The sequence below is a fragment of the Morone saxatilis genome, unplaced genomic scaffold, assembly GCF_004916995.1.
Source record: "Morone saxatilis isolate NCDOM2014 unplaced genomic scaffold, NCSU_SB_2.0 Contig23, whole genome shotgun sequence".
In the NCBI taxonomy this organism is placed as follows: Eukaryota; Metazoa; Chordata; class Actinopteri; family Moronidae; genus Morone; species Morone saxatilis.
Window position 1 is genome coordinate 15634729 of NW_023339796.1, and position 12442 is coordinate 15647170.

Sequence of the window (12442 nt, forward strand, 5' to 3'; positions counted from 1 at the left end):
CACACACACACACAGCCACAAATGACACCTGTTTGTATCGTCACATTACTTTGAGTCCATTTAACACCATCTGTCATCCTGATTTTCTAAAGAATATTTTTTTTATTTGGAAAACTAGTATAAAGGTTTGTAGGTTTGTGTTCCACGTTTACTTTGCCCTCTATGATGTGAGCTCCTGGTCAGACTTTTCTCTGACCTTCAAATTCACATCAGGGTTAAGAAGGTAACAGATACAGGAGGCTGCGGTCTGAGCTGCAGGACACAGACCACAGAGGAGAGGAGGTGGAAAGATGGTAGAATGTGAATGTGTCTGAATTGTGTTGTTTTTGTCTAATAGTCCATAGTATATGAATTCCCTATGTGACATTAATGAGCACATCCACCTGTTCAATCCTGTTTTAATTCCTATCTACAAAACCCACAAACTGTACACGAACATCAAAAAACTCCAAAATGTATTCGCCACAACAGCCTGATCGATTCGCTATTTTTAGCATAGCACAGATCTGGGTGGGGTTAAATTGCTTGTTCCATTTTGGAAGTCAATTCCTTTTTCCTTTTCTTTGCGATGTAGAAAACATTTAGGTAGCTTCTTCTTATTTGTTACCAACTGTTGCTTTTGCCACTTAAATAAAAGTAATTAACATTAATTTCAGAACAGCTCAAAGGAAACTTTAATCTGCTGTCTGTCTCATTAAGCCAGTGCTTGTACTCAGCCTAATGAAACCCCCCTGTGTAACACAACTGTATGCAAGGGTTTCTGTAGTTCACCAAGACCATCAGAGTGGTGACTGATCCCTTCACGTCAACTTCAGTAAAATATTTTATGCTTATCGTATTAGTATTATAACCTCACTAGCTTTACAATTCTGCATCAGGATGTCACCCATATAACGTGAATGAATAAAGGTGTTGAAAGTAAATATGCTACAGATGTTATTTGAATGCGTCATATTTAATTAACATTTCGTATCTTTTGCTGCTCATCTCATTCTCAGGTGAGCGAGTTGTGAACATTAATTAGGCTGACACTCACAGTGGCAGTTTCTGCCTTCTCAGACAACAAAGAGTGATTACAGATCAGTAACAAACGTTGAAAGCTAAACCCAATTAAGTGACAAGGGATTTGAAAAGATTCCGTTTTAATTAAATGCTTTCAAATCACAACCCAAGGCAGATATATTAGTATCGCCATATGTTGGCAGATAGGTGACAAGAAATTGCAGAAATGTTTGCAGTATCTTATAAAGTGTCAAGCTGTTCTACTGAAAAGTTTTCCACTTTAAAATGTCACACTCAGTACATGCGTTAGTCATAATTCTCTAGTAACTAAATATAAGGGATCAATATCATTTGTCTCAAGACTCCAGTATCAGTCCAGTCTTTTCTCCACTTCTTCAAGAACAGGAAATGCCTCCGCACTAAAAACGTTTTTGTAGTTGTTTTAACATTCAAGCATGATGTGTAATGATGTGATTAACTGGCTATTACTGATTTAATTGGCTCAGTCTTCGTGAACCTCTCCTCAGATAATTTTCATTATCGTTAATGTTTCATCTGGCAACAAAGTTTGATAATAAAAGAAGATAGGAGGATGATATGGCTGAAATCTAGGAGGAAAAATGCCCCAAGGATTAGTGGATTAGTGGACTTTGGTAATAGCCTGGATATTGTGTAGCTGGTATGATTCGTTTATGTGCTGGAGAAAAGTCTGACATCTGATTTTTCTATAATCAAACCCAGTAAAAAAATACTAAATAAAACAAACTCCCTCATTTAATGCCAATAATCTAGTCTTTGTCCTTCTCCCTTCACTGAGTGTTAACAACTTGGCCTCATAGCTTCCTCCACGTGGATCTTATAGTATCATCAGTTTCAATTAATAGTAATGACCACGTTTGATTGGCCTAATTACACAGCACAGCTGAGTGGGAGATAGGAGAGGGATATTTTACCAAAATGAACTCTGTGATCCAACAACCCGCCTACCCATCCTCACACCCTTCCACCTAAGGAAAAACTCCCACAGTCAGGCACATACTGTGCAGCATGAACTGTACTGTATATGCAAAAGACTTAGAACTGAATGACCCCCACCAACACAATGGCACCCAATCACCAGGACACCAACTGGAGGAAAATGGAGGAAAATGCAGGGAAATGGGGCAGAACAGCAACAAAGGAAGTCATTCAGATGGAGAGGAGGGGAGAGATACAGTAAAAAGTAAAGAGGAGGGAGGAAAAAGACTTATTTCAGGTTAAACAGGGGCAGGGATGCAGATTTTAACTGGCAAAAAAACAAGAAAACCTTCAATAACTTTATGTATAAATGTGCTGCATTTGCTGAAAAAGGACTCCTGAAGTAGAGATAGAGTCAAGATAATGTCTTTATCTTGTAACAAGCTTTAATTAGTGGTGCATATCTTATTTTGGAGGTGTGAAGTGCTTTGTGAGGATCCTGAATGATCAGTCTGTCTCTCCCTGCTGTTCTTGTTTAGGAAAAACCTACAGACTGCCATCACCCTTGTAATTCTGGACGTCCTCTACCACCTGCTTCTGTAGCTGCACCGCTGTGTGTGTTCAAGGTTAAACCAACAAGATAAAGGACAACCCAGTCTCCACACACACACACACACACACACACACAACTCGTCTATCCACTTCAGCTCTACACGTGTGTCCTCGCAATGTGACTGTCACATTAATGCTCAACCACACTCCCAGAGACCACATTCGAGCACAGTCACAATGACACGTCGGCAGTGTTGATTTTTTTAAGTCTGACCTCCGTTTGACTCTCAATTACACTGCCTTTATGAGAGCTGCTCTCACCACATTACTGGAGTATACATTAAATGAATGCTGCTGTATGGCGGCTAAGTGGCATCCACATTTAAATACAGTGAGCTGCAGACAAATGATTCACACAGGTCATTTTGTGTGCTCAAAGGACAATGCACAGATATCAGGACTGCAACTTGTGATTATTTTCATTGTAAATTAATCTGTTGATTATCTTTTGAAAACTTCATTATTCAGTTGGTCTAATAAATCTCTGAAAAATGGTGAAAAGGCCCATTACGATTTTGCCATTTCTCCAGGGTGAAACAAACCATAACATCTGAGAAGCTGTAACTAGCAAATGTCTGGCATTGACATGACAGCACACCATACTCACAGTGGTGCACCATTAATCAGTTATATTTCTAAAGATATGTATACAATCCAGATATCATTACAATTAAATATTTCTGAGATGGGGGGGATGATAAAATTGTGTAAGTGTAAAATGTTATTTCTTTTTAAAGTAGCAGTGAAACATTGAATATTTTCCTTCCTTCTGCACTACAGTTGAATACTTTCTTTAATCCAAGTGCTTGATAAATAACTTCCAGAATTAACCACTTGACTGATCAATTAATCAATTAATCATTTCAGCTCAGATGTATATAAACATATACAAAAATGACTAACAAAGAGCTGCTCACATTGGTTGAAATCATTATTGGACTTAAATGTAGTTACGGTGTGAAAGCTTGTGATCAAGAGAGTTCATTAACGGCTCTAAATATAAACACAGTAAGCTGGCTTTACTGCCACCGTGACAGATAACCTGTGAGACAGAAAGTGTTTACCGATACCTGACACCTTCTTGCATCAAAGGAATATTAAGCTAAAACTTAAAGTATTTATTTACTTTGAATGTTAAGTGTATGTAGAGTCAAAACTAAACTCTGAGAAGTCTAGAAAAAGTGGAAAACTTCACGTTGAAAGACCAAAATACGATATATCACCGTCACACAGTTATCTTTGCTGTGGGTCACATGATGTTTACACAGGCACACAAACCCAACAAGCCGCATTTTCCTACACACACATTTGGCTCATTAGCTGCCCTGCAGAAAAATACTCATTTGTTCAGCCGACTTGCAGAGGAAATCAGCTATTTGATTGGAAGGATCAACTGAATCCACAGAAGAAGACTGGATCTGAAAATGTCAGTTCATGGTTATTGTTGCTAAAACCTTTTTTGAGTCTTACTGAGTAGGCTCTCTGTGTGGGAGGGCGGCTTGTGTGTGCGTGTAACATGTGCATCAAGGGAAGCAATTTTGTACCAAATCAAATTAATTTGAGCACTCGTGGGTTCTTTAGTGCTCAGTTATGTGGAGACAATTTCAGAAGACAGGGCTGTGGTTACCGAGAGGAAAGAGCTACAGCCAGCTCTGTGTGCTTCTTTTTCTTTCCCCTCTGGAGAAAACACTATAATAATAAAAGTGAAAAATAGACTGAAAAAGTCCAAATTCACCAGTTCACCGCAAAATCAGCCAAAACAAAGACTTAATTAGCCTCAGTTAGTGAAATAACAGGAAGAAATCAAAAGACCCTCAAATCTCCAGGAGGAGTAATTTCAACCTCACTGTGGAAAGATCCAATACACCGCTGCTTTATCTGCCAGATAATATAAGGAACTATGGATCCAATATCCACAATGCATTATTAATACTTTGATAATGAATTCTAATGATGATCTAATTTATTAAACAATGTCTTATAACGACTGCTACAAATCAAAACTGTGCCTTAACTGATCTTTTTTTTTTTGACACACTTTGGGGCAGTTGAAACAAGTTGTAAATACTGACATTGTACCCATGGCAACACCATTAGCAATAATTTGGTATCTTGTATCTGTCCACCTGATGAAATATCTGTCTCTGCTAATTGTTTAATTATGAATAAGTGTGGTTTAAAGACAGCATAATGCATTAGAACACCAGCTCACACCGCCTTTTTATATGTATTACACATATGATACAGTGTGTTATGTACTGCCCAATATTACCCAGGTGTCTGTTCATAATACATTCCTAGCTCTAGTGATCCATTAACTGCTATTTAACTTAACTGCTATGGAATTTCCCCATTGTGGGACAAATAAAGGAATATCTTATCTTATCTTATTTACTGTAAGTTGGAGTCGTCTCATTAATCATACACTGCCCTCCAGATGTGTATAATGGCGTTGTATTGCATTACACAAGTAATTAGCTGGGCTAAATAACCTCTATTGCAATACTCACTACATTAACAGTAAGATTTATTCTTAATGACACGTTTTCTATCATGCTTTATCCTATCAGTATCTCCTCAAGTGGTGTGAGAAGCTAATGAGGAGAGAAACTGCAGCAGGTCATTTACCCCTGATATCATTACACATTCAGTGCATTAAGAAAAACGATGCTTCAAAATGCTGCAGGACTGAATATCATCACCGTGTGTAAATCTCTTTACCTGTACTTCACCACTGAGATCGCACTCAATCTGTGATTATTGCGTTAAAAGCACCAGTGTGTAGGATTTAGTGGCATCTAGCGGTGAAGATTAGAATTAACTGATTACTGCACACCCTCCAAACGTATAGGAAAAACTCACAATTTTTATTTTCAGGTGATTATACACTAATTAAAAATCCTATGAATATTATATTCCATTTCTCCCAATAGATCCACCTAAATGTTAAACACTATATCTCTAAAACAACTGTTTTTACAGGTCAGATAATATCTGTTTTTTTTTAAGAGTGTTGCCCTTCGTTGATCTCTCCAGAGCTGAATTAAAAACTGTTAGCTAAAAACAGCATCATGAACGATGCCTGTGGGAAAACAGGCCCATTACTGCAGAACAAAATAAATAAAAAAGAAGATTATGAACACAAATCATGTTAAGTGCTTTCTTTCCTTTTTGCTCCTGAGCCCTTGTTGGCAGCACTGGGAATCAAACCAGCAACCTTGCAGCAACTAGTTGTTTTCTCCACAGTGATTTATTTATATAGGAGGTGGGAGACATCTATGAATATTGTGAGAAGGTTTTACTGATGAGGACAACTGGACAATATCAGATTGATACCATGCGTGAAGTGATCTCAGCTAGTGAAGAACGTCTTCCCTGATGAGACATTTTATATGGATATGAATTGTGACCCCGGGTCTGCTGCGACGGGAACAAGAAGTAATAGGGGCACACAATGTGACATGACGACTGTAATGAGATGCAGTGCACAGCAGTGCAGAGCAGGATTTATTGTCTGTAGACAATGATAATGGGAGAGAGGGTGAAAATGGCAACGGCAGCATCACTTTTATGATGGATGTAAAAATTGACCTCAGGGGAGGGCCAGGAGCTAAAGAAAGCCTGACAGATGATCAGTGAGTTTAAAAGAAAAAGCAGAGAAAGAGTCAGTGGAAGAGAGGAAACGCTTTAAAGTCGAACTGAAATCTGTGCAAGAAAACTGTGATGACATTGCAGATATTGTCTGTTTTTCAAAGGACGGAAGAGTCATTTATGGACATTGGTATCTAAGCTTCGTTGACTGACATTTGAGAGCCAGCTAGCCGATGCAAATAAACTTAGGTGGCTGGAGCACGTCACAGCACTGTAAAGCCTACGAACGTCGATATAAGACCCTTTCCCCCTTTTTCAATAAGCCCAAAGGGCTTTTTACTGCTAGTGATTTCTGTTGCAACGATTAACATTTGGGAGGACCTGTCAAGCTGTTAGGTTTATATTTCACTCAGTGGAAGTGGAAGCTAGGCTAACCAGCCTCCATGCAGTGAGCTTTTTGTCTGACTTTCTAACTATAGTTAGCCTAGCTTGCTTTGTTAGCCCATGTTAATGTTTCAGTCATGTTACTTTGACACCTTGTCGTCATGATGTTGTGTGTTTGTGTTGTATTCTTGAAGGGGGGGGGGGCGTTGCTAGCGTTAGCTGTCTCGCGTTTATGGTCCAGTTGTGGTGAGGGCAAATGTCTAGACCGTCACAACCAGACTGTAACAGCATGTTACTCTGTGTGACTCAAATCCACAAGCAAAAATTCACGTCACCTGGACAACTAATGTAGGGGGCCACTGTCACTGCAGAAAAACAAATAAACTAAAACTTTGTTTTGGTTATTACAATTTTGACCAAACAAGTACACAAGTTAAAACTAACAGAGTATTTATAATAATTTCTTAGCTAATTTGACTCCACTTTGAAGAAAATACTGAGTTGTGTAATGTCTGAAAGTGCATTAACCAGAGAAGGAAAACACACACATTATACATATAGAACAGATAGCTCAGGAAAACATGATCCTTTCCTCTTCCTCTTTCAAGTCTTCCTCCCTCCTTTTGCCACAGCTCCATCTCATCTGTAACAATACACCTCTCTCCTCTCTCCTTCTGCGACGCCACTTAACCAGCAAAGCAGAAACTCCTCTGCCTGCTTTCTGCTCCACTCTTCACACTCTTCCGTTTTTATCTTTTTCCCTCTTCATACTCTCCAAGGTCAAAGTGTTTGATCTTCTCTGGCACATTAGAAATGATCTTTGTCGGGTGAAAGCTAAATTATCTTCGAAATGTCAACAAGAAACAGAAAACAGGTGGGTGTTTAGCTTGATGACAGTGCAGTTTTTATCATTATCTGGTTGTGTTTGGAAGTGCTTCTAAACCCAAGAGGTTGAAAAATTTAGAGGAGCATGTAATCCTTTAATCCTTTAATTAAAGTCAATAAATATGAAAATGAACAAAACTGTAATTACAAGGCTTTCACACGACAACAGTGGTCAAATCTGGACTAATGTACAACCCCAGTGCTTTCATAAGCATGTGTACATATATGCAGAGTAATCAGTGAAAGGTTAAAATTACCAGCAGCTCAATAATGTGACCTCTGGCATATTTCACAGCAAATGCTGAGCCTTTTCTCTCCCAATCTAATACCATGCTATCGACCCACTGCAGTGTGTTTTCCTGTTAACATGAACCGCGTGAAAGAACAAACATTTACACAAAGGAAATCCACAAACCTGTTTCACAAACATGTTGACAGGTCGAAAAACAGATGCAAAGAGCACACACACGTGCAAGGTCACGAATACAGGAAATCAAACTGACAAACACACACATCTTCGAATCAAGAAAGATCTAATGATGTGAAGTAAACAACACATACAGAGGCTCTGAGCTCAGTTAAGGGCAAATCAGCCCTGGAAGCTGGGAATAAAACTGTACTACGCTTTGTTACCAACACAAATGTGTCTGTGGCACCAAATATGTAAACCTGTCAAGTACCAAAAGCTGGCATCAAACACTCACTCAAATGTGTACTTCTTAAATTTTCAGACATTTTCTGATTTAAATCACACCATTTAATTTCATCAAGCTTCTAAAGATTTGAGAAGTTAAGCCTTAGTTTAATAAAAGGAAGTGTTTGCTAGAACACCTGTTTACAGCCTTGTTGAAACCACTGACAGTATATATAAGGTTGAAACTCATATTGCGATTAATTGTGCAGCCCTACTGGAAAGTAGCAAAAAAAGTATCATAAAAATTGAAATGATATCCAGCCATAGTCACATGGATTTGGTAATATTTTTCTTACAAAGTCTTGTTCCAACAGCTCACACCATGGCAGGCTAATAAAAACTAATGTTTGCAACTGTGTGGCAGATTATAAAATAAGAGAATTTGGAGGAGAATCTCAGGATTTTCGTGTTTTGCCTGTGTGTAACCATCAAAGCTGCTCTGAGCTGTATATACACACACAATACAGGCTACCAGGATTTAAGCTACTGTAACATGTGAGCTACTATCTGTCCGCTAGTTTACGAGAGCAAAGGAACAAGAGGAAAAACCAATGTAAACAGCATATTCTACAGCTGAAAGTTTCCATACTCGAAAGTAGATGTTTAATGCCTTTCTAATAGTGAGCCAATTTTATATCTGCTTCAAAGCAGTAAAAGCAGCAGATGAACTAATTGTTAGATTAAACTAACAATTTAATCTCAGTTGGAAACTTGTCCCTGACAGTTCACGGTGGCCTGCACTTGACATAAATTAAAAAACTTTTTGCAAGAGAGGCAGATAAGATAGCTAATTAGGTAGCCACTTCAACAATTCTCTGATAAGAATAAAGCTTTAATTGTCACATTGACTTAAGAATTACAACTTTTAGCTTCTGCAGAGGCTGCTTGCTCACTAATAACACCGAGTGGAAATGTGAGGCGCTCCGGGGAGGAGATTTGCACAGGCTAGAAATTTCCTTGATTGGGAAACACAGGGGCAATTTTTACCTGTTAAAATTAAGTAATTGGTAGATCAGAAATGCTATGCTTTTGTGACTCTCATACTGTATGTAGAACAACACAATGCAATGTAATAAATATGGAACCTGGGTACAGCCAAATTCAGAAGGTGGGTTCCTCATTTCACAACAAAGAGAAATTGAACAAATAACTGCATTGAAATGTCACTTAACACAATCTCAACACAACAAAGAAAAGGATTGGCCGAAGGTATAGCTTTACTCTTAGAGCACAGTGTCCTCCTTTTCAAACACACGAGACGCTGAAACACCAACGTCCTTCAAAGCCACTTAGGGAAGCTGGCCTTATCTCTAGCTAATGTACCTCCGGTGGTGTCCTGTATCCTCTTCCCCAGCACATTGTGTAACACCGGCAATTTTTTTTAGCACAATCACACTTAAAGACACGTTGAAGCAGCATGTTGTGCAGAACTAATGCAGTTAATGTTGCTACAATCCAGAGGATTTGTTAGAAAACCCTTTTGTACTAAAAAAAGGATGCAGCCACAGGGTGGGAGGACTAATGGCTACAAACATAGTTTTACTAAGTCCGTCCCACACAAATTTTCGAGAGGATGGTGTGAAAATCCTGTTTTCCGAAGTCCTCCCTGAGCAAACTCCATCCATATTTGGCTAAAGCTAACTTTGGTGCTTAAATTGTTTGTGCAGATCCTGTGGTATGAGTCATATCTTACCAGCCACCTTAGTGTCACACAGAAAGATGTGCATTGTGGGCAGAACTGGCTAGAGAGGAGTTGGTGGTAATACAAGCCATGCCAATGTTTCTTTTTAAAGCCTTGTTCTCTCTTTACCATCCTGCATTACTGTAAATCCACTGTTCACCGTCTCCTCTGGGATAAGAGGCAAAGTGATAAGAGAAACAGGAGGAGGAAAGATGTGAAGGTAGAAGTGCGTGGGGGAGGAGGAGTAGGAGCACCGGGGTGAGGAAGAAGAGAAAAGAGCAAAGGAGATGAAGCAGTGAAAGATGGTAAGAGGTCATGAGATGAGAGAGGATAGACACAAAGAGGAAAGAAGGGATAAATAGAAAAAGAAGAGAGCACAGCCGGCCTGTCTGACCCTCAGATATCCTTGACAGTTACATACTGCAGGGAGGTGGACCTTATTCATAAAAATGTCAATATTTGAGGAAATCTGTTGGTATCATTTACTAAACATGCCATCAATTAATATTACTGCTTACATGCAGGTTTTTAAACATGATGAACCATCCTTCACTGCTGTGAAATCTGCAGAGAATCTGCTGATGTTGATACATTGTGATATTTTGTTAGTGTGCACGTTAAAAAAAAAAAAATACTTTCATGAGTAAAGATAGCTTGTTCAGTCTGACAGAGAACAAATGTAAGCAATCAAACTGCAAACCTTCATAAGATGAGGTGAAAAGGACAAGCAAATATAATTGCTTAAAGCTGCACTAAAATATATTTTTATGTTGACAATGGATGAAATTAAATTGAAATATGAAAGGTGGTAGATATTAATGATAAAACCATCGAAAATTATCACTGAATTCTACTGTTCCTCTCAGCTCTACGTAGTGTTTTAGCATCTTTCAGTTCATTGTTTTGGCTTTTACGATTTTCAACTTAACTGATTAATATGTTTTACCTTATAATGCATATTGAATGCAGGTTTAATATCTGTTAAACACTCAAATTCATTTAAATTATAATGTATGGTAAATAATTGGAATAAAAATGTAGTTAGGGTAAGATGAAGGGGAATAATCCCTATTATTTGTCCCTTTATTTGTGCAAGACGTTACAGGAAATGTGTGTACTGTACATGCAAAAAGTCTCTTTTTATACTAGGAATTGCTATAGAAAAATCTAATGTTCTCCTTAATAGTGTAGAAGACAGAAGTATAACCTTTAAAAAGGAAGACACGTCTATGTTTTATAGCAGGTAAAATGATTCAGGAACAACAAAACTGTTCAGGAATGTGGAAATAAATAATTATAACTAAATTCTGTATATTAGACCAAAGTGTCAAGATGTGATGGGCAGCCTCATTAGACAAGGTCACCTAATGATATGGACAATTAGGAAAGCTTAATGTATGTGTGTGTGTGTGTGTCAGATAAAAGAACAAAGACAGCGGTAACGACAAAGCATGTAAAGTTAAGACAGAGACAAGGTAGAAAAGATCAGAGAGTAAAGATCAAAAGAGAGAAAAGTTAAAGGTGAAAAGGAGGAGAGACTTGGGGAAACTTTGCTCCTGCTACTCTAGCTTCAGTAGTTTTATGTGCAAATTAAAGTGGGAAAACCACACAGACACAGACACACACACACACACACACAAACACGTGCATTCACACATATACAAGCGTGAGCTCTCACACGTGCGCATATGGGCTCTCAACACCAATCTGACCAAGACAGACTGGGATAAAAAAAGCTGGCTGATCCTCCACTGGCTTCACCTGTCAGGTCAGTGTGTGTGTGCTGATCAGAGAGAGACGTGAGAGCGGCTGGAGGGAAGAGACAGAAAGGTGTAATGTTTGTGGAATACTCCACATCGCCCATTTTAAATTAGAAATCAGCTGATTTACAGGAAGAGATAAAATACCTTCTCTTAAGAGTAGAATACAACTAAACATTATTTGTCATTAACATTAATGCTCACCTCCACTTCCACCTAAAGTATAACTTGCAGCTGAACACAACAAGTTTATACCTGCTGTCTGGAAGTTGCCCAAAGTCATTCTGAGTAATGTCGGAAATCACTAACTGAAGTAAGTCGATGAGGCAGGTGGATACAAAGAGGTAAATAACAGAATTTCATCACATACGAATGTACCAGACTCTTAAATATAAGCATCTGAGTGTGGACTTTTCTTATAGTGGTATTGTTGAAATTTAGTCATTAAAATTCCATAAAGTTCTTACATTTATGGGTGAACAATATCAACAAAAGATGACACACAGCACATGCACAAAAACACAGGTTTAGAGTCAGAGTAAACTATAATCTGTGAGGCACACAAACGCAGACACACATGAGAGCACTGATGATTAGAGCGATAGGGAGGGAGACCAGCTAATTGACACAAACATGTAGACGAGCCTTGAGACACGTAAAATGTGAAAGTTACGTTGTTATGATAGCTGTAAAACAATAATGGGGAAGTGAGTAAGCAGCCACATGAACATTCACAGTCAGATGATGGGTGTGTTGATATAATAAAACAGACTATATTTAGTACAATATCTTGTGTTATTGTATTGTGATTACATTTCATGACCTCTCATATGCATGCATGTCCAATGCATATTTACTACATACAGTGATAGCATA

At 38.4% G+C, this 12442-nt stretch overlaps 1 protein-coding gene across 1 annotated transcript in view; it reads right to left on the reverse strand.

Annotated features, from left to right (window-relative positions):
- Positions 1-12442, reverse strand: part of LOC118335041 (SPRY domain-containing SOCS box protein 4-like) — a 64895-nt gene that overhangs the window by 1947 nt on the left and 50506 nt on the right. The window lies entirely within an intron of this gene.